The following is a 24,982-nucleotide window of genomic DNA, read 5'->3' as shown; positions in this document are numbered from 1 at the left end:
TTTCAAAGTGATTGTAAAACTTTAAGAGTCACTGGCCTCATTCTTTCACTAAATATTCTCCTCCTTCCGAACCCACTAAAATATTGTTCCACTGAAGAAAATTGATATTTCTCCTCATAATTTCTAAGTTCTTCTCTCAATCTTCCTGCCTGTATAAATTATTTCCTATCACGCAAGAATAAAACTGTCTGTAACAGGCTGGGGTACAGGAAAATTGCAGAAAACATTAAGAAACATCAAATTAAAGGCATAGTGCTCACAGTGATTATGTCACTCTCAAATTAAAGCCGAGTGTGTGGTGCTGGAAAGACACAGCAGGTCAGACAGCATCCGAGGAGCAGGAGAACCAATGTTTTGGGCATTACCCCTTCATCAGGAATGCCCGAAATATCAATATTCCTGCTTCTCAGATGCTGCCTGACCTGCTGTGTCTTTCCAGCACCACACCCTCAACCCTGATCTCCAGCAGCTGCAGTCCTCACTTTCTCCTACTCTCAAATTAAAGAATAACAGGTCTACCATTAAGAATGGAACAAAGAATGTTCCAAAGTGAAAAACCTCCTGCTGTCTGCAAATCAATGAGAATTGTGTTTCCCTTATTTTCTTTTCTAGTTGGCAATTATCTGGATAATAGCTCCTCTGTGATCATACAGAGAGTGAGGAGTGACAGCACTACAAGCCCATGAACTTGCTGTATGGTTGAACGTACCTGACAGATGGACAATGCAAGATCATCATTAGTCCAGTCCATCACCATGTGTATTTCAATCACAGTAATAGAGTAGATGAAATGTAGATATACATACAAATGGAGCAATACAAATTTAAGACTGGTGTTGATTGAGCAGATTGGTAAGAACAGTGTTTACTAGTTAGAGAGTTGGCAACCAAAACGTTGTGCGGAAATATATTGCCTCAAAGTACAATGGTCATAGCTTTGAAACTGAAACTAGATTTATACTTAAAAAAGGAAAAGATACAGGGCAATGGGTAAAGCGCAGGAAAGTGAGACTAATTGATAGCTCTTTCAGCAAGCAGACATATTTGCAATGGGTCCAATGTTTCTTGTGCTGTAGAATCTAAGTAAGTGTTACCAGAGGTGACATTCATTTGCGAGGACAGCAGACTTTGGCGGCAGATCATAAAAACTATACGTGTAAGGAGTATTTCAGTAATGAATGATGGGAAACTGATGTTAATATAGAACAGGGAGAAAGAGGTATGTCCTCTTTAGAATTACATTTTGAATCATGACCACAAATTCATTGTTGCAAAGTAACTTTATTGCTGGTATTCCCAATAATATATATTTTAAAAAATCTTGGTAGTAGTGGGAATGTTGACGAGGACATCAGAAGACAGTGCTTCTCCTGAAGATATTGAATGGTATTTAGAAGACCCTATCTCAAGTCTACCCATACTGATCACAAGATCCTGTTAATGTGCTAGTCAACTAGACTATTCATTCTAGTAACAAATAAGATCAAATAAATCAGTTTAATATTAAATTGGGGCTGAAGCAGTCATTCTATGTCTCTGTACTCAGTAAAGCCAAGTCTTGAAACAGCTAAATGTAACAGTTTTGAATCTTGGTGGAGTCCAATTTTAATTAAGGAATCAATGATCAGATTAGAGGGATTGAGTTTCCATTTAATATTAAATGTCTAAGTTAAAATTATTTTCTGTAATAATGAAGTGCCGTTGAAATTGCTCAATTAAGGGAATCCTTGATAAGTTTTTTGTAACTGTATACAACAGCCTTGCAGAGTCTGACCTAATGATTAGAGAGTTGTTCTGCATCAGACTATGAAAGAGTGTGAAACAATGTTAATGTTTTCCTGTCAGTGGGCTGAATCAGAAACGGGTCTGAGACACGTGACAGAATCAGGAGACAAGTGCAATGACGGCCGTCTCAACAGACAGCACCTTGATCCATTTTTTTTTGCTTTACCCAAGTGATACACCAAGTTTCTCACTTGGCAGCAGGGAGATGCCAATTAAGAGTCATCATTGATTGATAAATGCCTTATGAATGCCAAAATTCACCTCATTAATATTTAGATTCCCACCTTAATAAATCAGTCCAAACAAGCTAGACATCCAACATGTGCCAATGTGTTGAAGAAAACTTATGGCACAGCTCCAATTCACATACAGTTCACTTATGCATTTTAATGCTGCAGCTTGGGTTCCAAAAAAAATTAATACAACTTGGATTTATCAAAATTAAATCTAATTTTCATTCCTGAGATACAAAGATGAAATGATCTCCAGAGAGAAGGTGCAAATAAAAGTCAACCAAATTTACTTATCAACAGCTAGAGTCAATCATGAATTCAGGAAACATTTGATTCTGGCCGTGGTGTGATGGTAATATTGGGGTTGAATATCATGCTGCACCACCAACCAAATCAGAAGAAATCCAGACACTGCATGTAGGTTTGCTCGCTGAGCTGGAAGGTTCATTTTCAGACATTTCATCACCATACTAGGTAATATCATCAATGAACCTCTGGATGAAGCACTGGTGGTATGGTCCACTTTTTATTTATGTGTTTAGGTTTCCTTGGGTTGCTAACATCATTTCATGTCGTGAGGTCAGTACCTGTGGTGATGTCATTTCCTGTTCCTTTTCTCAGCAGGTGGTAAATGGGATCCAAAACAATGTGTTTGTTGTTAAATGCATTCCAGTTGGAATGCCATGCTTCTTGGAATTCTTATGTGTGTCTCTGTTTGGTTTGTCCTAGGATGAATTTGTTGTCCAGGTCGAAGTGGTGTCCTTCCTCATCCGTATGTGAGGATACTACTGACAGTGGGTCATGTCTTTGTGTGGCTAGTTGATGTTCATGTATCCTGGTGGCTAGTTTTCTGCCTGTTTGTCCAATGTAGTGATTGTTATAGTTCTTGCAAGGTATTTTGTAAATGACATTAGTTTGCTTGTTGTCTGTGTAGGGTTTTTCAAGTTCATTAACTGCTGTTTTAATGTATTGATGGGTTTGTGGGCTACCATGATGCCAAGAGGTCTGAGTAGTCTTGCAGTCATTTCCAAAATGTCTTTGTCGTAGGGGAGCAACATCGTCAAGCTAGAGGACCGATGCCTTACCATCCACTTCATCTTCAACAACAAAACCTACAGACAAACCAACGGAACACCCATGGGATCGCCGATATCAGGGTTCTTAGCAGAGGCAGTAATACAGAGACCCGAACAAACAACTCTGCCAACCATCCAACCCAAACTTTGGGCCCACTACATGGATGACACTTTTCTCATCACTAAATGAAACAAATTAGAGGAAATGTTCAAGACCATCAAGAAGACCTTTTCTGGCATAAACTTTACTGAAGAGGAGGAAGACAACAACAAACTGCCATTCCTAGATGTCACAGTAGAGTGAACAGCCAATGGGGAATTTCAAACCAGCGTTTACAGGAAAACAACATATACGCACCAAATACTGAACTACAGAAGCAATCATCCCAAAATATACAAACAAAGCTGCATTAGAACATTATTTCAATGAAACCACCACATACTGCAGCACAGAGGAACTACAAAGTGTAGAGGAAAATCACCTGTACAGTGTATTAAAAAAAGAATGGGTATCCTATTAAAACAGTCCTCTGATTTCTCAGTAACAAGCTCATACAAGCAGACAAAACACATCTGGAAACCCTAGCCACTCTCCCTTATATCAAAGACATCTTGGAAATGACTGCCAGACTATTCAGACCTCTTGGCATTATGGTAGCCCACAAATCTACTAGCACACGAAAATAGTAGCTAATGAACTTGAAAAACCCTATTCAGACAACAAGCAAAACTAATGTCATTTACAAAATACCTTGCAAGAACTGTAACAAACACTACATTGGACAAACAGGCAGAAAACTAGCCACCAGGATGCATGAACATTAATTAGCCACAAAACGACATGACCCTCTCATTAGTATTATTACATACAGATGAGAAGGAAACCACTTGGACTGGGTCAACACATCCATCCTAGGACAAGCCAAACAGAAACACGTTTGAGAATTCCCAGAAAGCACTGCATTCCAACTAGAACGCAATCAAAAACACATTGATTTGGATCCCATTTACTACCCGCTGAGAAAAAGAACCAGCAATGACATCACCAGAGGAACTGACATCATCATCCCAAGAAAACCTAAACACATAAATAAAAAGTGGACCAGGCCACCATTGCTTCAGTGGCTCACTGAAGATGTTGCCTAGTATGGTGATGAAACGTCTGAAAATGAACCTTCCAGGTCAGCAAGCAAACCTACATCCAGAACCTCAACCCTGAGTTACAAATCCTCTCAAAAACTCGCTAAATCCAGAGACAACATACCACACGTGACGATCTCCACAAGTGGGTTTGAGACTGGGACCAGGGGTCTAAGAGGGTGAATTCTGCACAATATCATTCAACAGAATATACAACTAGCTGCAGCTATAAATATAATAGTCACACATTTGTAAAGCATATCTTTCCTTTCATAAAATTCCTAAAATTTCCTTTACAAAGCATCTTGCTTTGCCTTAATTAATTAAGTTTCATCCAAGCAAGAGTAAGCATAACTCATGTCAAATTACTCATGTATTAAAGTAGTTGTTAAATTATTTACACTGTGTAAATGGTGTTAGGGTTAGGCAGGTTAAAATAAATTTCGGAAATCTTTAATTTGAGGATGCTTGCATTAAATCTCTGACAGCAGTTTTTGAGTCTACAGTTGCTTAAACAATACTTTTCAATCTGTTTTTCTTTTTTATCTTGGAAATCTAAGCATGTTAACTTCTAAATACCCTTAAAATTCAGTTGTGCCTTGTAAGTGGTATTAACAATTATAGGTCAAGGACAAATGACTGGTAGGAGAAAGAATGACTGTGAATCAGATTAGGTTTAGCAGCCAACTGAATTATACTGAGAGATCATGGTCTCTCCTGAAGATTGCTCATTGCTATTGAATAAAGCACAATGTTAACTTGTGCTGTGAATGTTTCAAGATTTTAAACTTGGATCTAATCTGTAATATATATAACTAATGACTTGAGCTATGATGAATATTTTTCAAGATCTACCAAGTCAGCCTTAATTTGGGGATTTGATTTGTCCAGTATTACCATCAACTGGGATCCTAATTGTGTTTGTTTGTCATTTAGTTACTTTGTGAAGGTGCGTTTTCTGGAATTAAAGATGCTATAAAATTGCAAGTTGCTTGTTGTGTCGTTTAGGTTGATACTGGATCCAAATATAGAAAGAATCAATAGAATTCCACTGGTCTGTGGACATTACTTATGTAGTTGTAGTTGAAGCATTACAGTAAGGCCAAATTTAATGTGCATGGAGTGCTATTCCCTACAACGATGCTGTTTTAGTTCTGATAAACACTACAGAGTAAGTGTGTTTGGTAAAAACGCACAACTATGGTTCCCAGCATCATCTCACAAGAACCTTCTGCACACATATCCAAAACCTGATTATAAGAAAGACCTTTATATCAAAACCATGTGTTTGGTTACACGAACATTATGTAGGTTTCTCATTTCTTGCAGTATCCTCCTCCAGTTTAAATTGGTGATCATGTATACTGAATCTACATTTTCAGACTGATCATTTCTGAATAATCTATTTGATATACAATGACATAGTTATATTTCTAAGTTTCTACTAAAGATACAGAAGGGGCAATATATTGCATTTATTGTTATTTACATCAGATTTAGTTGCTGGCAATCCAAATTTGCCTGAACAGAACACATTCAGTTGACTCAGCTGAGTAAATTTAAAATACTTACACATGGCTGCATTTTATAGTGGCCCGAGTGATATGGGATATTGTGATAAATCTAGCAGAACCACATGAGAAGATCAATGATGCCTACCTCAACATCAGGAGCAACTTGTTAGAGAATGTAAACTATAGGAGAGAAGAAGGTGACAGGCTGGCAGAGTGGAGAAGGTTATTGACCTGTTTCTTATAGTTTTATGATTTCTTCTTGATGGCTGAGACTGCACTGTGTTATGAAGATGTAGGCGTACACTACCATTCAGAGAGTTGAAAAGCTAGCAAGGACTTAGAGAAGCACAGAGAGTTCGGAACAAGGTAACAATGTAACCTTTGATTGAAACAACTAGCTAAGAACTGCTTTGCCTGGATACAAAAAGAAAATTCAAATTCGGCAATCAGTTCAAATTATGCCCCAAGATATCAAACTCCAATCAAGTTTGAATTTAGTATTTTGACAATATTAAAACCAATGAAACGATCTGATGTTTTGGGGTATAAATATCAGACATTTTGTACAGTTACCCAGAGCGGCATAGAGCAGCTAGCACCTATAACTTCAGAGACTGCTTACAGAAAGATCTGCTCTCTTAAAGGGACCTTTATCTAGCAAAGACCTGGGAAGCAGAATCCTTAAGAAGAAGAAACTAAGACAGAGGAAAAGCTACAGAGGACACTCGGCAAAGCTGACTGGTTTTGAAAAGTGATTTTTTTTTGTAAATCATAATCGGGAGTTCTTATCGGACCAGTATTATAGAGGGGAAGATTCTAGATTAGAGTGGTGCTGGAAAAGCACAGCAGATCAGGCAGTATCTGAGGAGCAGGAAAATCAACGTTTCAGGCAAAAGCCCTTCATCAGGAATAGAGGCAGAGTGCCTGCAGGGTGGAGAGATACATGAGAAGAGCCTCCACTGGCAGGTTAGTGTCCTGGATTTTTAAATAAAAAGTAGTTGAAATAATTTGTTTAATTTCATTGACTTGTAGTTGGTTAAATTAAAAGTGAGAGAAATGGCTCTTAAAATTTCTAAAGAGGTTCTGGGATTTGAAGATGATTCTCAAATTTGCCAGGAAGATTTAGAAGGAAAGAAAAAAGGCCATATTTTTAGAATTAGCAAAGAAGTTAGATTTGGGTTTAACCAAAGACAAGAGTAAAGTTAGAATTATAAGGGAGTTACTCAAACACTTAGGTGCATCAGAGAAACAGACAAGTGCAGGAGAGGTAGTAAAACTTTAATTACAATTGAAGAAAATGGAATTAGAAGATAAACAAAGAGAGAGAGAGAGGAAATAGAGAGAGAAGGTTCTTAGCTGAGCAAAGATAGACAAAAGCAAGAGAGAAAGAAAGAGAAGAAAGGGAGAGAGAAGAAAGAGAGGGAGGAAAAGAAAGAGAAGATTCTTAGCTGAGCAAAAAGAGAGATTTAAACTTGAGAGGTTGTGACTTACTCAGCAAAGTCACATGAACAGGATGGAGATTAAAAGAGAAGGTAGTGATATATACAAATATGTCATAACTCTGACACATTTTGTTGAGAAAGATGTTGAAGCATTCTTTATTTCATTTGAAAAATTGGCTAGGCAGATGGAGTGATCTGAGGATTTATGGATAATGCTAGTTCAGACTAAATTGGTAGGCAAAGCAAATGAGGTATTTGCCCTGCTATCAGATCAGGGGTCAAGAGATTATGAAGAGGTTAAAAAGGCTATTTTAAGTGCTTATGAATTGGCACCAGAAGTGTATAGACAGCAGTTCAGAAACATAAAGAAGGAACCAGGTCAGACTTATGTTGAGTTCAAAATAGCTAAACATTGTCATTTTGATAGATGAGTTTGTGCTTTGAAGATAGATAAGACTTTTGAGGTTCTAAGAGAGGTTATTTTTCTGGAAGAGTTTAAAAACTCACTTGCAGAGATGGTAAGAATTCACATGGAGGAACAGAAAGTTCAGGAAGTGAGAAGGGCAGCAGAATTAACAGATGAATACATGTTGGCGCATAAGACAAGCTTCTGGCCAGAATCATGTGAGGGACAGAAATTGGGACAAGGGGAGATCCTACATTACGAAACAAAGTTAAAAATCACACAACACCAGGCTATAGTTCAACAGGTTTATTTGGAAGCACTAGCTTTCGGAACGCTGCTCCTTCATCAGGTGGTTGTGGAATATAAGACCATAAGACACAGAATTTATAGCAAAAGTTGACAGTGTGATGTAACTGAAATTATATCTTGTAAAAGACCTGGATTGTTTGTTAAGTCCCTCATCTTTTAGAATGAACATATTGGTTTCAGTTCTTTCATATGTAAATCATGGGACTTTTTAAAAGTTGCATTCTCAAGTGAACTTTAACAGGCTTTGTGCATGGGAAAACATGTCTCACAAACTTGATTGAGGTTTTTGAAGAAGTAACAAAGAGGATTGATGAGGGCAGAGCTGTAGATGTGATTTATATGAACTTCAGTATGGCGTTCGACAAGGTTCCCCATGGGAGACTGATTAGCAAGGTTAGATCTCATGGAATACAGGGAGAACTAGCCATTTGGATACAGAACTGGCTCAAAGGTAGAAGACAGAGGGTGGTGGTGGAGGTTTGTTTTTCAGACTGGAGGCCTGTAACCAATGGAGTGCCACAAGGATCGGTGCTGGGTCCTTAATTTTTGTCATTTACATAAATGATTTGGATGCAAGCATTAGAGGGACAGTTAGTAAGTTTGCAGATGACACCAAAATTGGAGGTGTAGTGGACAGCAAAGAAGGTTACCTCAGATTACAACAGGATCCTGATCAGATGGGCCAATGGGCTGAGAAGTGGCAGATGGAGTTTAATTCAGATACATGCGAGGTGCTGTGTTTTGGGAAAGCAAATCTTAGCAGGACTTATACACTTAATGGTAAGGTCCTAGAGAGCATTGCTGAACAAAGAGACCTTGGAGTGCAGGTTCATAGCTCCTTGAAAGTGGAGTTGCAGGTAGATAGGATAGTGAAGAAGGTGTTTGGTATGCTTTCCTTTATTGGTCAGAGTATTGAGTATAGGAGTTGGGAGGTCATGTTGCAGCTGTACAGGACATTGGTTAGGAGGCTGAGGAGTGACCTTGTAGAGGTTTACAAAATTATGAGGGGCATGGATAGGATAAATAGACCAAGTCTTTTCCCTGGGGTGGGGGAGTCCAGAACTAGAGGGCATAAGTTTAGGGTGAGAGTTGAAAAATATAAAAGGGACCTAAGGGCACCGTTTTAATGCAGAGGGTGGTACGTGTGGAATGAGCTGCCAGAGGATGTGGTGGAGGCTAGTACAATTGCAACATTTAAAAGGCATCTGGATGGGTATATGAATAGGAAGGGTTTGGCGGGATATTGGCCGGGTGCCAGCAGGTGGGACTAGATTAGGTTGGGATATCTTGTCGACATGGACGGTTTAGACCGAAGGGTCTGTTTCCATATTGTACATCTCTATGATTCTAATTGGTGTCATGTCAGCCCAGGTAATGCATTGAATAGTGAGGTGCCCTGTGTGAGACTGTCTGTGCCACGATGTTCAGACTGATTCTAATCTAAAAGACAGATTTACAGAATCTTACATGGATTCATGCAGTTTTTGAGCAAAATAAGATGTAATTGTGCAAGTATAAATTCACCCCACAAACTTATACGTGTGCACATATGGGTGGGGTGGGTGGGGAGGGGGAGTTGTAATGAGTGTCTGTGAGAGAGTGTGTGTATGTGTGTGAGTGTGAGTGTAAAGGAGTATAAGACTCTGAGAGGGTGTGTATGCATGTGTGAGTGTGGGAGTGCATGTGTGAGCGTATGAGAGAGAACTTGTGAGTGCGAGAAGGTCTGCATGAGTGTGTGTCTGAATGAGTGTGCTGAACTTGGCTATCAGCCTCTGCTCGGCCACTTTGCGTTGTTGCCTGTCCTGAAGTCCACCTAGGAGGACTATCACCCGAAGGTCTGACGTCGAATGTCCCAGACTGCTGAAGTGTTCTCCTATTAGGAGGGAATGCTCCTGTCTTTTGATTGTTGTGCAGTGTCCATTCGTCTGTTGCCATAGCCTCTACATAGTCTCACCAATGTGCCATGCTTCAGGGCATCCTTGCCTGCAGCATATGAGATAGACAATGTTGGCTGAGTTGCATGAGTACCTGCCTCGTACATGCTGGGAGATGTCCCTACGCGTAATCGTGGTATCTGTGTCAACACACCTTGCAGCGTCTACCGTGACAAGGTTGTATGGTGTTGCCCTGGAAGGCGGACCATTTGCTATGAACAATGATCTGTTTGAGGTTGGTGGTTGTTTAAAGGCAAGAAGTGGAGGCGTCGGGAAGGTCTTGGTGAGGTGCTCATCCTCATTGATAATGTGTTGCAGGCTCAAAGAACATGGCGTAATTTTTTGGCTCCTGGGAAGTACTGGACAACGAAGAGGACACTGTCAGTTGCAGCTTGTGTCTGACAGAGGCTGATAGCAAGTTCAGTACCCATGGGGATGGCCTCAACTAGGACCTTGGGTTCATGTTACACTACAGATGACCCCACTGCACTACACACACACAGACACAGACAGACACACACACACTGACAGATGAATACACTCACCCAGACACAGACACACAGACACTCCTACAGACACACACAATCATGCTGACCCTCTCTCATATACTCACACATGCACTCCCACACTCACACACACCTTCTCACATATACCCCTTTACATTGACACTCATACACATACAGACACTCTCTCTCAGACACTCATAACCCCCTCCCTCACACACACACACACTCTCTCTCAGACACTCAAAACCCCCTCACACACACACACACACACACATGTATAAGTTTGTTGGGTGAATTTGTACTTGCAGAATTACATTTTATTTTGCACAAAACTGCATGAATCCATGTAAGTTTCTGTAAATCCTTTTTTTAGTTTAGAATCAGTCTGAACATTGTGGCACAGACAGTCTCACACAGGGCACCTCACACCTTCAATGCATTATCTGGGCCGAAATGACACCAACTGTTAAAGTTCACTTGAAAATGTAACTTTTAAAAAGTTCTGCGATTTACATATGAAAGAACTGAAACCAACATGTTCATTCTAAAAGATGAGAGACTTGACAATCAATCCAGATATTTTTCTATATATAATTTCAGTTACATCACACTTTGAACTTTTGCTATAAATTCTGTGTCTTATGATCTTATACTCCATAGTCACCTGATGAAGGAGCAGTGCTCTGAAAGCTAATGTTTCCAAATAAATCTGTTGAACTATAATCTGGTGTTGTGTGATTTTTAACTTTGTAGTAGTAAAGGAAACCCCAAGAAGAGTCAAGGAGCTGCAGGAGAGTGCATAGCCTAGGCAGCCTATGGAGTTAGTATCTGATCTCTGCAAAGAATTCGCCTCTGTGGGTAAAGTTTACTCAGAAAGAACAGGGGGAGAAGGACAGGAAGTTATAATTTTGAGAGGTACAGGATCTAAACAGTCACTGATAGGAAGGGATCAGTAAATATGCACTCTTACTGCTCTGTTACCCGAGATTGTGGAAATCTTTGGGATAGATGGACAGAAATTTAGCGTTCCCCGATGTAAGATCAGGTTGGAGCGCCATTTCAAGCCTGGGGAAGTTACAATGGGAGAGATTGACAGAGTATCAGTTCCAGAAATTCAGTTTGTTCTTGGGAATAATTTGGCAGGATCCAAGCTGGGACTCCTAGTTGTGGAGTGTCCAAGGAAGGTCAAGAAATCAAGGAGTTAAAACAGGAATTTTCTGGTAGTTTCCCAGACCGTGGGCTAACCAGATCCCACTATCATAAGTCACAGCACAAAGCAAAAAGTAAAGAGAAAGATGAAGGAGTTGAGGTTCAGTTAGCAGATGCCTTGTTTGACATAATGGTGAGGAAAAACCTGAACAGGCAGAATGTCAGAAAGAAGTGTTTAGTCCTAAAAGGCTAAGAGACTTGCAACAGCTAGACAAGACGAGAGAAAATATATATGTGGATGCATACTCCTGAAAGGAGGCAGAGAATATTCCTGATGGTTATTATCTGAAAGATCATGATTTGGAGATGCCGGTGTTGGACTGGGGTGGTACAAAGTTAAAAATCACATAACACCAGGTTATAGTCCAACAGGTTTATTTGGAAGAACTAGCTTTCGGAGACTACCTAATGAAGGAGCAGTGCTCCAAAGGCTAGTGCTTCCAATTAAACCTGTTGGACAATAACCTGGTGTTGTGTGATTTTTTACTTTATCTGAAAGATAGAATCCTAAGGTGGAAATCTAGACCACGGCAGGTTAGTGCAGAGGAGAAATGGGCCGAAGTGCACCAGATTGAGTTGTGGTAGCATACAGACAGGAGCAGCACATTAACTATCTTTAGGAGGTCACCTCATGGTACAAAAGACTCAGGCTAAGGTACAAGAACATTTATATTGGCCTGGAATGCATAAAGATGTGGTTAACTTTAGCTGTACGTGTCATACATGCCAAATGGTAGGTAAGCCACAGGCGCTAATAAAACCAGCACTTTTGAAGAACCTTTCACACGGGTTATAATTGATTGTGTAGGTCCCGTCCTGAGAACTAAAAGTGGGAACCAGTACTTGTTAACCATAATGGATGTGTCTCCCAGATTTCCGGAGGCAATTCCATTACGGAGTATCAAGGTAAAAATATAGAAGAGGAGTTAGTAGCTTTCTTCACACGGTTGGGCTACCCAGAGAGATTCAGTCGGATCAAGGATCAAATTTTACTGCTCGGCTGTTTAAGGAGGTTATGGAAGCTTAGGTATATAGCACTTTAAATCCAGTACATATCATCCTGAATGCCAGTGAGCATTAGGAAGGTGGCATCAGACCTTGAAGACCACATTGAGAGCATTATGTCAGGATTGGGATATAGGTATTCCATTCAAATTGTTTACCATTAGAGATGCCCCAAATAAATCTACTCAGTTCACTCCCTTCCAGTTAATATTCAGGCATGAAGTGAGAGGCCTTTGCAAATTAATTAAAAAAAAGTTGACAGGACCAAAGTCAGAAATCACACACTTAGATTGTGTGTCGAAGGTGAGGCAGAGATTAAATCAAGTAGGTGAGTTAGCTAGAAGGCACTGAAAGAGGGCACAGTATAGAATGAAACAGGTGGCAGATAAAAGCTCTGAGATTCAGAAATTTTCCCGAGGGGATGACGTGTCAGCACTGTTGCCAGTGATAGTAGATCCCTTCAAAGCCAGTTTAGTGGTCCCTATCAAATTTAGAAAAAGTTGAGTCAGGTGAACTATCGAGTAAAGATGCCGGATAGAAAAAGAAAGGAATCGGGTATGTCAGATGAAGATGTTGAAACCATATTATACAAGAGAGAAATAACTGGAGGAACAGGTGTTAGTTACTGCCCCCACAGAGTGAGGATTCAAATCCAGATGATGTGGATTTTGATGTGCATCAAAATAGATTAAAAAATGAAGAAGTCCTTGAGGAGTGGGATCGGTTAGTAAACTCTTCAAATTCAGCCAACCAGTTCAAATTATGCCCCAAGATATCAAACTCCAATTAAGTTTGAATTTAGTATTTTGACAATATTAAAACCAATTAAACGATCTGATGTTTTGAGGTATGAATATCAGACATTTTGTAGTTACCCAGAGCGGCAAAGAGCAGCTAGCACCAACAACTTCAGAGACTGCTTACAGAAAGATCTGCTCTCTTAAAGGGACCTTTATCTAGCAAAGACCTGGGAAGTAGAATCCCGAAGATGAAGAAAAGAAGACAGAGGAAAATCTACTATGGAAACTTGGCAAAGCTGACTGGTTTTGAAATATGTTTTTTTTTGTAATTCGTAATCAGGAATTTTTATCAGACCAGTATTATAGAGGGAAAGGTAAAAGATAGGTTTAGAGAAAGAAGCTATAAATAGTTTTTAGTTAATTATTCTGTGTTAGACTTTAAAAAACATTATTCATTTTTACTTTAAACGGTGACTTTTCAGGGTAATTTTTTGCCTTTTGAATTTTAACACATTACAGCATGAGATGAATATTTTCTGTGTCGCTGGTTTAAATTAGCAGAGGGGTTTACCCCGTGTTGTTACAACTGATCCAGGTTGCAATCTGAGACCAGGTCTCCACTGCTGGCCATAGGGACGAGGCTGTCCCACCTCTGCACTACCCCTTTCACCAGGACGTCCAGGCCCCTCCCCACAAAGCAGGCTGGCAATTTTCCCTTCTCTGCCATACTTAAAGCAAATGTCAGCAACAGTGCAAGGCAGTTCCAGACTAACAATGCTCTTCCAGGTATAAGATGTTCCTGTAAAAGATAGCACTGGCTCCATGGAAGCTGATCTATTCCAGATGTCCCAGCAATGGTGAGATTTTTTTGGGTATGGTGAGTAGTAGAATGGGACTAGAATCAGACTATAAGGCAGCATTATGGTAGGTAGTTAATGAAGTGAGTTTGGTAAGATGTAGTGATATCACATCACAGAAAAAGAAACATGAATGGCTTGTTTCCAATTTTCTGTTTTTTTTCCAATTTTTGATTTAAATTATTGAGGTGAATATCTGCTTTAGTCGTAGGTAAACAGTAGAATCTGCCTGTTGTTTGTTAGACAAACTGCAAAGTGAATCACTCCACCTTTAAAGGAATGGACCATGTATCTCTCCTCTGCCACTTATCAGTTTTGACAGAGGTTGGAATATTCAGTGCACTGACCTATGGCTACTGAATATGTTGATATCAATGGGATTGAGGTAACACCAAAATCAGGGTCCCCATCTGAAAGCACTGCACCAACTTTACGCCTTCTCAGAAGTATAGGCATCTGAGAAACTTTAGAATAATCTGATTTCAAGCAAGTATTGTGGCTTGAGTATTCCATTAAAAAGAAAGAAATACATACATCAAGTGTCAAAAGATATGTAATTTATTACTGAATTATTAAATCTTAGAACAATTCTGAGGACATCATTCTGGAAATTTGTAGACTTTGGGGCTTTCTGACAATGATGGATATCTCATCTGTGAAAGATACTTGTTTTCTGAAAGAGATACAACCATATCAAATCCAGGTGATAGGCATTTGATGCTTTGAACTTGACAGTCTTAATCTCCCCTGAGCTGGATTGATTAATAGCACCTTTCAGTTTGTAAAATATCTTTCTACATTTGCAGAGCTAAGAGAAAAGTGACAGAACAGAGGGGGTCTTTTTGTAGAGCACCCGTCACTGATGTCAATCTTCCTTAACAATCCACCACATCTTCCTTGCTGAGAGTTTAGGATTTGAATGAACACAGCTTCAAACAGTGCAGGATTAAAGCCATAGACTTACTGATAGGAAAAGTCAAAACTGAGCATATAATTAACCATGTAGAAAATAGAGACCAGAGATTAAAAACACTCAATTCTGTTGGAATTCTGACTTTTACAAAAAAAAAGAAAGAGTTTTACATGAAACTAAGATATTTCATTTCCTGACAGTTGATACAAACTGAAATTGAAGAAATGTTTTATGTTGAATTCACAAAATTAACAAATTCTGTTAAAATGGAACTCAAACTTAACTGAAGAAACCATTCTTCTGGGTGCCTCATTTTGTAACAGAATCGGTGATTCAAACTGCAGAGTAATTAGGGGAAGACACAACTGAGAAATAACCATGGTACCCACACAAATTGACCATTCACTACTACAATTTTATATAATGCACAAAGTTATTGCAATTTCCTAAGATCTTAAGGTGTCATTATTTTATCTCCTGCAAGCCTGCACTCTTCTTTTCCGAACTATTCTTTAAAGAAAAGCTCCATTCCATTTTGGCTAATTTCCATTTTAGGTGGCAATCAAGGTAAGGGAGAAACCGCTGTTCTTTAAATATAGATGTTTGTTAATTCTATTGTTTACTATTGCTTTCTGTAGGATTTTCCCCTGACTCTAAACAAATTTCATGTACAGCCAAGCGATCAATTTAGATCAGGATTTAAATTTCGCAGTTCTCCTCTTGCAAATTGATTCAGGTTTTTCAATAGTGCTCAAATGTAAACCATTCTTTTAACCTTGGATTTCTGGAGCTCTTGTGGTGTGGTGGTAACATCCCTACCTCAAGACAAGGAGGCTGGGGTTCAAGTCCCACTCAGCTCCACAGATGTATGATAGCACAGAAACATCGAAGATAGGAGGCAGCCATTTGAATCCTTGAGCCTAATTGATCAATAATTGTTTTTTAGTGTACTATTGCTCCTAAGTATGCAAGCTGATAAGTATCAATGCTGATGAATATGATTAATCAGTGTGACACTTCTTATCAACATTAGATGCTTCAAGATTACCATAGTTTCTATTTAAAGAAATTAACTGCAGCCAGATACTGTGATATGGTTCAACGTGTTAATATATTTAATTCTAGATTGAACTAGCAGTATCATACATGGGCATCCATACTGCCATGGTGCAAATGGAGGAGAGAAAGGCTTACTGTGGTCCTTACGACATAATAGTCACCAAACAACTATGTGGAATGAAGTAATATCAATATTTAACGTTAATGCTTTCTTTCCATTTATGATCCTTTTAGCAACTTTACATAGTTGTGGTTATAATTAAAATACGGTGGCTTTTTATATCATAGGAGGTAAAAGATATTTTATCATCATAATTTCACTTTTAAACACCCTGGCATTGTTAAAGATGGAAATGTTTGGTTGTTTGTGCCCAGGAGAAAGGTAGTTTGAATCAAGCTACATGATAGCAAGATACAGAAATACAAACACATGGAAGATAGGAGCAGGAGTAGGCCATTTGATACCTCAAGCCTACTCCACCATTCACTAGGATCATGGCTGATTATCAAGCTCAATTGTCTCAGGATGAAGAAATTTCTCCTTATCTCAGTTCTAAAACGTTTACTCCCTTATCCTTAAACTATGATCTATAATTCTGGAATCACCATCCAGAGAGTGTTGAGCCTGTGGAACTTTTTACCATAGAAGAGTTTTGAAGTCAAAACGTGTTTTCACAAAGATATGGGTCTCATGGCGAAAGAGATTGATGGATCTGGGGCGAGGACAGGATTAGTGTATTGAGCTGTACTATCAGGAACATTCTCCCTGCATCTCTGTCCAGTCCAGTTCGAATTTTGTGCACTTCTATGAGATCCCTTCTAATTCTCTCAGCCTGTCCAAATCACACTGCAATATTTCTGCATGCTCCTCACAGCGCACCATTTCACCCAACTTTATGCCATCTAAAAGTTTGAGATATTACAGTTAGTTCCCCTATCTAAATCCTTAACATATATTACAAATAGTTGATGCCCTATTACCAAAGTCTGTAGTACGCCATTAGTCACTGCCTGCCATTCAGAAAAAGACCCAGTCATTCCAACGTATTGTTTCCAGTCTGCAAACAAATTTTCTATCCATCTCAATACACTAATCCCAACCCATGCGCATTAATTTTAACATTAATCTTTCATGTGGGACTTTGTCGAAAGCATTCTGAAAGTTCAAAGAAACCACATCCACTGGCTCCTCCAATCAATTCTACGAGTTACATCTTTGAAAAGTCTCAATAGGTTTGTCAAGTGTAGTTTCTCTTTTGTAAATCCATGGTGGCTGTGTCTGATTGTACTACTGTTTTCTGAGTGCTCTGCTAAAAACATCCTTGATAATGGCATCTAGCATCTCCCTGATGCTGTCAAACTCACTGGACTCTAGATCCCACTTTTACCTCAACCTTTTTAAATAGCAGGGTTACATTAGCTCCCTCCAATTTATAGGAATTGTCCAGAGGCTAACAAATCTTGGAAGATGGCCATTCATACATCCACAATTTCAAGGCTCACTTCTTTAAGTACTATGGGGTATAGGTTATCAGCCGCTGGGGATTTATCAGCCTTCGATCCCATCAATTTTTCTAATATCCTATCTCTACTAATGCAGATTTGCTTCACTTTCTTTCCCTTATTAAACTGTGCTCCCCCCCTCCCCCCCCCACCCCCAGCATAATTTCTTCTGCATTATCTGTGTCCCCTTTTGCAAAGATAGAGGCAAGGGATTAGTTTAGTTCATCAGCCCATTTCTTTGTTCCCCATTATAAATTCCTTGTGTCTGTCAAGGACCCACATTAGTTTTCACCAATCTTTTTTCTCATTACAAACCTGTGGAAATGTTTACAGTCAGTTCTTATAAGATCTCTCAATAAGTTGATAAGAAAAGGAAATCAAACAGTTGTTTTCTAGTAGAGTTCTAGCCATAGTGGTGGTGCCCTTACCATCGGGTCCCTACCTTAGAGTTTAAGTCCTACCTGCTACAGATGTGCGTAAATAGATTGGTTAAAAATGTCTTACCTCTGTTTTCTATGGATAATGAACAACATGGCCATAATAATCCAACTACTACCGTTAAATCTATTTTGCAAATCCAAACCAAATAAAAGTACATAATTTCAATCTACAATTGCATCCATTATTTTAGCGTTAACATGTATAACCTCCCCTTATGAACTATCAACCACCACTAAAAGTTTATTTTTTACACATCTATTTCCTGTAAGATTATTCTTATTCATCACAAAATTTGCTGTTAGCCACAAACCTAAATGATTTTAACTATAACATTTAAACAAGGTGGTCAATATTGTGAATAAAATGATTTTCTGCAACAGAAGGAAGACCTTCTAGCCTGCTCTGCCATTTATAACAATCTTGATGGATCTCAACTCGACCCCAACTCCACTTTCCTTTCCACACCCGTGACTCTTTAATCCATTACTAACTAAAGGTTTGTTTATCTCCTCCTTAAATTTAATCAATGTCCCTGAGTCCACAGTACTCTGGGGTAATGAATTTCACAGATTCATGACACTTTGAGAGCAGTAATTTCTCCTCACCTCAGTTTCAGGATAAAGGGTGGCAGATTAAAATAAAGACCTCTTATTCTTGATTGCGCACAAAGAGTATCATCCACTCTCTGTCTACTTTGTCAATCCGCTTTAACATGTTATATACATCAACTAGATCTCGTCTTATCCTTAAAAACCACAGAAAATACACGTCGAAAGTGCTCAAACTCTCTTCTTAAACAAGTCTTTCATCTCTGCAATTAATCCAATGAATCTTCTCTCTGAACTGCCTCCAAAGAAATTACATCTTTTTCTCAAATAACAGGACCAAAACTATACATTTTGCTCCAGGTGCAGTTTCACTAATGTCTTATACAATTGTAACAACACTTCCCTACTCTTACATTCCATTCCTTTTTCAATAAATGCCAACATTCCATTTTTCCTCCTTACTGTTCCAGCAATAAAGTTTCAACTTTGATCTCCAGCATCTGCAGACCTCACTTTCTCCATTAGCTATTTACTAGACTCCCGACTCCATTCCAGCATAGAATTAAATAGACAGTTTAAGTTATAACTGTTCATAAAATAAAGCATTTCCTATCACTTTTTACAGATGATACTTACAGTCAGCATGGAAGTTATTGCCATTGTCCACAGGAATGGACATCTTTGATCTTCACAGAAAGTCTCTTGACTTGACTCTTTCTTGTACCGATAGCAACTAAAGCACTCTGGGCAAAATTTCAGGTAGGTCTTCATTCCTCCATTTTACCCTACATTAAAGAGACAATCCCAAAACATAATCTGATAAATTTCATACTTGTAAACAATTGTACGAACAGGAACAAAAATAACAGCCAACTTTAATATAATAATGAACTGTTATCAGTTTGAAACAACTAATATGCATATAAGTATTCAGAAATTAAGAGTCCCTGCTAAAGAGTGTATTTTCCATATAACAACATAAGAACTAGAAGCAGGAGTAGGCCATCTGGCCCCTTGAGCCTGCTCTGCCATTTAATACGATTAGATTAGATTCCCTACAGTCTGGTCACGAGCCCTTCGGCCCAACCAGTCCACACCAAAGAGTAACCCACCCAGACCTATTCCCTTCTGACTAATTGACGTAACACAATGGGACAATTTAGCAAGGCCAGTTCACGTGACCTGCATATCTTTGGACTGTTGGAGGAAACCGGAGCACCCGGAGGAATCCCACGCAGACCTAGGGAGAATGTGCAAACTCCACAAAGACAGTCACCTGAGGCTGGAATCAAGGAGGACAAAGTGAGGACTGCAGATGCTGGAATCAAACCTGGGACTCTGGTGCTGTGAGGTAGCAGTGCTAACCACTAAGCCACTGTGCTGCCCCTAATCATGGCTGATCTTTTCATGGCCTCAACTCCACTAACCCACTGTCTCTCCATAACCCTTTCTTTACTGTTCAAAAAATTATCTATCTTAGCTTTAAAAACATTCAATGATGAAGCATCAACTACTTCAGCGGGCAGGGAATTCCACAGATTCAGAACATTCTGGGTGAAGAAGTTCCTTCTCAATTCAGTCCTAAATCTGCTCCCTCTAATCTTGAGGTTATGCCCTCTTGTCCTAGTTTCACCCGCCAGTGGAAACATCCTCTCTACTACTATCTTATCTCTCCTCTTGTTAATTTTATATGCTTGTATAAGATACCCCCTAATTCTTCTAAATTCCAATGAATATAATCCAGTCTACTCAGTCTCTCCTCATAAGCCAACCCCCTCAACTCCTGAATCAACCTGGTCAACCTCCTCTTCACCACCTCTAGTGCCAGCATATCCTTTCTCAAATAAGGAGATCAAAACACAGTACTCCAGGTGTGGTCTCACCAGCACTCTGTCCAGCTGCAAATTAACATACCTCTCTGCTTTTAAACTCAATCCCTTTAGCAATGAAGGAGAAAATTCCATTTGCCTTTTTAATTACCTGTTGCACCTGCATACCAACCCTCTGTGATTCATGCACAGGAACCCCCATGTCCTTCTGCACAGCAGCATGCTGCTTTTTTTTTACCATTCAAACAATAATCCTTATTACTGTTATTCCAACCAAAATAGATGCCTCCATGTTAATTAATATTGTACCTCATCTGCCAGACCTTTGCCCACTCATTTAAACTATCTATGTCCCTTTGCAAACTTTCACAATCCTCTGCACACTTTGCTCTACCACTCATCTTAGTGTCATGCCTAAACTTGACACACCACATGTGGTCCCCAACTCCAAACCATCTGTGTAAATTGTGAATAATTGCAGTCCCAAGACTGATCCCTGAGGTGCACCACTAGTCACTGATTGCAAATCAGAAAAGCACTAATTTATCCCCACTTTTTGTTTCCTGATAGTTAACTAATTCACTATCCATGTTAATGAGGCCCATAATGCCATGCATATTTATCTTATGCAGCAGCCGTTTGTGTGGCACCTTGCCGAATGCCTTTTGGAAATCCAGATACACCACATCTACTGGGTCCCCGTTGTCCACTATGCTTGTAATGTCTTCATAGAATTCCAGTATATTAGTTAAGCATGATCTGACTTTCATGAACCCATGCTGCGTCTGCCAACAGGACAGTTTCTATTCAGATGCCTTGCTATTTCTTCCTTGATAATAGATTCAAGCATTTTCCCCCCTACAGAAGTTAAGCTAACTTTGTCTATAATTCCCCATCTTTTGTCTACCTCCTTTTTTAAACAGTGTTGTCAAATTTGCTTTTTCCAATCTGCTGGGACTGCCCCAGAATCCAGTGAATTTTAGAAAATTACAATAATTACACTTGCTATTTCTTCCGCTATCTCCTTTAGAACCCTCAGATGCATTCTGTTAGGGTCAGGAGACTTGTCTACCTTCAGCTCCATTAGCTTGTTCAACACTACATCTTTCATGATAATGATTGTTTCCAGGTTCTTACCTACCTTCAACTCCTTATCAATGACTGGCATGTCATTTGTGTCCTCCACTGTGAAAACTGACACTTGTTCAATGCCTCAGCCATTTCCTCATATCCCATGATTAAATCCTACTTCTCATGCTCTAAAGAACCAATATTTACCTGAGCCAGTCTTCTTCATTTTATATATTGATATGCTAAGCGTGTAAATTGGAACAGAACTGGTGGAGGAGAAATCCACATGAGCATGTTACTGAGGAACAAGTATGTCACAATAAACAGAACCTCAATGTCCAGAGTAATGAAGTCTGAGCAGGAGGCACAGAACAAGTTTATGGCTTCAAAGAGAAAGAGAGAGAAAACGAAAGAGATGCAGAATACAAATGGATCAACAATTTTTTTGTTCAAAATTAAAATACTGGTGAGTACCGAAGTTGTCTCTCGTGGCATTTGCATTCAGTCAGAAAGCAGCTGTGAAGAACATCCAGAACCTTTGGAAACTTCAGAAGAACAGATTCCCACTGGGTAACTGGAAGCCTTAAAGATATTCTTTAATGGTGACAGTTAAAGTGATGTACACACCTACCGATTTCTCTGCTTCAACTATGACAATACATAGCCATGGGCACATCAAAAAGCAGCATGCAGAAGTTGCAGGCTCAAAAGAAATAAGTGAAACTTTCGGCAACTCATTCATTGAACCGGTCATATTTAAAGGATGTCAATTGCCTGTTTCAGGCAATCAAGCTGCTAGATCATTTACAGGCTGACCTGAAAATTATATCTGGTGGGCCATGGCTATCAATCATCCACAGTCTACCCCATCCGGATTTTCAATTGCCAGCTGCCTATTTTTCAGGTTTGAAAGCAGGAGCACGACAATTAAAAATCAACCCACCCCATACATCTATTTTTGCTAGATTTTCTTGAATTGATTCCACTTCACAAGAATCCCATCTTTCTCCATTTATATAATGTCAAGTTAGCATATAGATCATTCCCAAAGCTGCACACCTGACCTCTGTAATGACTGGAATAATATTTATTATTTCTAGTTTTCTGGAACCAATCCCATATCACAAACAATGAATAGCTTCCACTACCACAAGCTTTATCTGTTCTAATTCCTTGATGTATGTTTGGAAACGTTCCATCCTATCCTCATAATTCAGAAGTTCACCTATTTTAGCTCTTTAAATGATCATTTAATTCCTGATAGTGGCATGTCTATGTTGTAAAGGCTTCAATAATATTCCCTATCACAACACTGCTACAATGAGATGTTACTGCACCAGTGTTTTTTTCAATGTCATTATCATGTGTAATTGATTATAAATAGCTATGGGGGTAAGTACTTGAAAATTACAATATAATTAAATTCCTGTGAATTGAGGAAGTCAGAATTTTAAAATGTGTTTGATATTAGTCTAAAAATATACATGTATCATGTCCCAAATGTATTAGAAAAATAACGTTAGAGAAAGGGTGTCATCCATTCTTCCCAAAGCGGTTCATGCTGCAGCTGGCATCAAAGTAACATCCTCGTCTTCAGAAACAGCAGGATACCTAGGGTCTCAACTCAAAATGTGATAGAGTCTACCACCCACAAATTGTATTCTCTCTGAAATCTTGCCAACCATAAACAATGGATATCTCCGGATTACTGATGAAGACTAAATGTTATATTAAACACACTGGCAGTGTAGCAACAACTATGTTGCACCATACTGTTTGCAGCCTCAATTCAAGCTGAGTTCTTGCTTTCACATGCCTCATTGAAAATGGCATTGAGAAACTCTAAATGCCTCATCAGCAGTACAATTATCAAAATACTGTGCAGCTCTTGTTGGCCACTCATACATATGTCCTGGTATAGGGCACCAATAAATAGAAGTTTGATAGTGGAATGACTGCTTGTCCTCTTCCAATGGAAGTAATGCATAGCATGAAGAGATAATCAATTGTGGAAAGATAAATTAAAATAAATGCATAAGATTGAAATTTGCAATAAAAACATTAAAAATCAAAGCAGGTTAGGTCGCATCTGCATGGAAAGACAAAGAGTTGATGTTTCATGCTCTGTCTTCTTCAGCATGATGCCACTACCAACCACATCTACCACTCTCCTCCCACCATTTCAAAGGGTCTATTTCCTCTGTGATATTCTGGTCCACTCTTCAGTCACCCACATCTTCCCTGCCCTTCTCACAATACCTTCCCATGTAACACTTAACCCCTCCTTCACCATCCAAGGCCTCTGCCTCCTTTCAACGCAGCTACCATATTCAGTGCTTGCAGTACAGTCTCCTCTGTAACAGACAGACCATTGTGAACTGGTTGACTCAGGAGTGAGGGTTCGTCAGCTGTGGATTTCACAGCATATCAGACATACTCTGTTCGGGCAAGTGAATAATAAGTATTCAAGCTCTCTTTGAGTGCCTCTTTTATACATTCTTGGAAGGGGAGAAACAAAATATCTGTAATTTTTCTATACTGAGTGAGTAGGTAGGGACATGATAGTCAGCCTTCTTGTTTAACATCATTTTCTTTCCATTTGAAGTTTGTTTGACAGTTGTAGGTGTTACATTCCATTGGTTCAACCCTGGAGCAAGCCAACCTCTGAATTTACACCTGCAGTCACATTGTCTCCTTCGCAATTCATTTTTTTAAAAGAATAGACACTTTATAAATAATGCAGTGGTATTTTGGAGTCCAACCCATTGTATAAAAATTGACGTATTAGATTCAATCAACATTATGCATTGTTTGGGACCACAATATATATAATTTTCAATCTTCCTGCACATACTTCTAATGTGCCCTCACAAAGATGGCATTTAGATCAAAATGTGTGTGGACAGCATGGATGTCATTTTGGTAGAAAATTACAAGCGCTACTGAGCCCAACTTTGTGACCAAGGCTGGTGCACTTATCCATTATTACTGCATGCATTATTTTGCACAGTACATTGGCATGTTTACACATTGTATGAATTTGTAAATAAGAGAATATCTCAATTACAGTGCACTATTTTGCATTCTCCTTCAGTTTTCTCAGAACTTCTGGTTTGAAAACATCCCCTGAATGCCACACAATAATTTGCTTGTAATACTTTTACAGTCAAGAGCCTATTTATTCTATTTGTAACTGCTGATTGTACATAACTTTAGGCTGTAAACATAAAGGAATCAGGATGGAGACAGGGTGACTTGGCCATTGGAAATGCATTATTTCAGTGGCTCTTCTTTCCTAATGTGGCACAAAATAATTTGAATAATCCTGCTATTTTTCTCCTTCACCATCTCATTTGTTAAACCCTTGCTAATGTTCCTCCATGTAAGTGCGTCATTTTTGAACACATTTTATAACAATCACCAATGGATGCCCCAAGGTATTGACCACAGACAAGAATTTGA

The sequence above is a fragment of the Chiloscyllium plagiosum genome, chromosome 24 (assembly GCF_004010195.1).
Source record: "Chiloscyllium plagiosum isolate BGI_BamShark_2017 chromosome 24, ASM401019v2, whole genome shotgun sequence".
NCBI classification, from domain to species: domain Eukaryota; kingdom Metazoa; phylum Chordata; class Chondrichthyes; order Orectolobiformes; family Hemiscylliidae; genus Chiloscyllium; species Chiloscyllium plagiosum.
This window is presented reverse-complemented; position numbering follows the sequence as displayed.